This window comes from Bos mutus, chromosome 11 (assembly GCF_027580195.1).
Source record: "Bos mutus isolate GX-2022 chromosome 11, NWIPB_WYAK_1.1, whole genome shotgun sequence".
Lineage (NCBI taxonomy): Eukaryota > Metazoa > Chordata > Mammalia > Artiodactyla > Bovidae > Bos > Bos mutus.
The window spans coordinates 70,011,041-70,014,119 of NC_091627.1; the positions used below are offsets into that span (position 1 = coordinate 70,011,041).

The following is a 3,079-nucleotide window of genomic DNA, read 5'->3' on the forward strand; positions in this document are numbered from 1 at the left end:
GAGGAGCTCAGAAAACAACATAGCAAAGCCTTTCCAGTTCAGAGGAGAAGCTATTTTCATCCTAGAATTAAGTAACAATCAACTAGGCCGGTATATAAGGAAGCACACCCATGCACCCTTTCTCAGAAAGCTAATGAAGAATGGGTCCCAGTAAAATGATAGACCTAACAAAAAAGAAGAAAACATGAAAGCTGGGAAACAAGCAATGTCATACCTAAAACTACTAGAGGTACTAAAGTTTTGGGATGACAGTCCAGGTGGCAACCCATCCAGACAGGAGCAGGAGGACAGAGACAAGCAACAGTTGATCTGAAATGTTAAAAGTAGGATTGATAAGCTTCTAAAAATCTAATTAAACATTTGGTTAGAATAACAGAAAACTGAAATGATGAAAAGCTAGGCAATTCTTAACTCCAGGAAAATAAGCACCTGTACCATGAAGGAAAAGTAGTCAAAGTACATTTAATTGGCTTACTAATAAGCAACACTTACATAATAATGTCGGAAAAGGCAATGGCACCCCACTCCAGTACTCTTGCCTGGAAAATCCCATGGATGGAGGAGCCTGGTGGGCTGCAGTCCATGGGGTCGCCAAGAGTTGGACACGACTGAGTGACTTCACTTTCACTTTTCACTTTAATGCATTGGAGAAGGAAATGGCAACCCACTCCATTCTTGTCTGGAGAATCCCAGGGACAGGGGAGCCTGGTGGGCTGCCATCTCTGGGGTCGCACAGAGTTGGACACAACTGAAGCAACTTAGCAGCAGCAGCACATAATAATGTAAATACTAGATACTGAACTAACTTGAAATTAGATTAGGATTATATTAAGAGGATTATATTAAGTCGTGTCCGACTCTTTGGGACCGCATGGACTGTAGCCTACCAGGCTTCTCCGTCCATGGGGTTTCCCAGGGCAAAAATACTGGAGTGGGTTGCCATTTCCTTCTCCAGGAGATCTTCCTGACCCAGGGATTGAACCTGGGTCTCCTGCATTGTAGGCAGACGCTTTACCGTTTGAGCCACCAGGGAAGGCCTATATGAAGAGGATAGGGAAAGGGAAGTATATGTGCATATGGAGTTAATAAAGCCTAAAATTTATAAATCAAGAAATAGCAGTATAGCTATAGGCATATTATATCAGGAAAAACTGCTAAAGATTTAAAAGCCTCCCCAGAGGTGAAACAGAAAGCACTGCTTTTTCATTTTTTTAATAAAAGCTTTGTAGTGTTATTTAATATTTTGTATGATTTTGATTTAAAATATTTATACTGCCCTGAAGAAAAGAACCAGTAAGAATAAATCCAGAGATAATTCATATTTTAACTTGTATCATGCATTAATACCACACTCTACTTAGTTCAGATTCTCTTCAGAGATCCAACATGTGCTGAATTTTAAAGAAGCTCATTGCTCCATATATCCTGTCTCCCTCAGCGACCAATATTTGAATTTTAAAAGACTGTGTGTGAAATACTTCAAATATTACTCACAATGGAAGAAAACATTCTCCTCTAGTTTCTGTGTGTGATTAGTGAATGTCCCAAAGCATGAAATATGATTTTAAAATATTGTTCTCTCAGTGTTCATTTATTCTTTGTATTTACTACATCACTTCTATATGGCATTTGATAGCCAGATGAAAGCTTCCCTCACTCTGCATTGTCTTAGCTTGGTCCTCCCTTAATCCTTCTATGACCCTCCATTACATCATTTAGGGTCTTCTCTGCTCTACCTCCCAATTGATGTAATTCTTATATTTTACCTTATAAATTGCCAAACATTCAGTATTCTATAAATGACAGGTTTGTGCATATTTTTGCTAGCAACAAATATACACACATTACAGTAAAAAAAAAGTTTATAAATTCAGAACCTATTAACAATCTAGAGTAAATATACTTTGAGCATAACAAAATGTGTTTTTCTGAAGACTATGTGACAGTAAACAACTATCAGAATTGAATTAATCAAACATAGACTCAATGGAGAAGGCAATGGCACCCCACTCCAGTACTCTTGCCTGGAAAATCCCATGGATGGAGCCTCGTAGGCTGCAGTCCATGGGGTCGCTAAGAGTCGGAAATGACAGAGCGACTTCACTTTCACTTTTCACTTTCATGCATTGGAGAAGGAAATGGCAACCCACTCCAGTGTTCTTGCCTGGAGAATCCCAGGGACGGGGGAGCCTGGTGGGCTGCCGTCTCTGGGGTCTCACAGAGTCGGACACGACTGAAGCGACTTAGCAGTAGCAGCAGCAGCAGACTCAATACCCTTTTTTTTTTTTTTTTTCATTTTTAAAAAAACATTCTAGGGACTCCCCGGGCGGTTCAGTGGTTACGACTCCGAGCTTTCATTGCTGGAGCCCGGGTTTGATTCCTGTCAGGGAACTAAGATCCTGTAAACCACGTGGCATGGCCAAAAAACAAAAAACTTTACATGAATATTCTCCTTCGACTGTTTCTAACTGGTAAATTCTGCCACAGCGAGGATAATTTTATATACCAAATCCTTCTGAGGAACTATAAAGGTGACATATTCATTAAAATTTAGTGTTTATAGTGAAGACTCACTTCAGCAAACTGCTGATTTTAAGAAAGTGGTTGAGGAGCAAATACAATTTTCTCCGCCCACTATTCTTCACTCATGATTATGAACTGGCAAAAAAAAAAAACCTCTGGTACTGTATGGATTTGTCGCTGGAAAATAATGTATGAGATATATGGCTAGAAAACCAAATGTAAGAACAGTGAGAAAAATTTCAACACTCAGAAACCCCAAGGGGCAGGTGGCTTAGTTATCTTATGAAATCAATTAATCAAATAGTATAGTTTATGGTCCAAGTTTAAAGTTCATATGCCTTTCCTGCCAGCCAACCTATATACTGAGGGGAGAAGGGGATACACTAGAAAGCAATTTTACCTGTATTATTTGGATAATTTCCATTTGATTTTGGAAATGGAATTTTATTTTTCAGTGTATGGAGGGTTTTGTGTCAGACACTGCTTCCTTGTATGCTTAATGTAGGACTCAACAGGTAGTTTAGTGGAAAACAAAGAACAGGTGACAGATGGCGAG

General features: G+C 39.3%; 1 non-coding gene across 1 annotated transcript; it reads right to left on the minus strand.

Annotated features, from left to right (window-relative positions):
* Nucleotides 1–960: 960 nt before the first annotated feature.
* On the minus strand, nucleotides 961–1,033 carry TRNAC-ACA (transfer RNA cysteine (anticodon ACA)). The gene has a single exon. It is a non-coding gene; the product is annotated as a tRNA-Cys (tRNA).
* Between the last annotated feature and the right edge of the window lie 2,046 nt (nucleotides 1,034–3,079).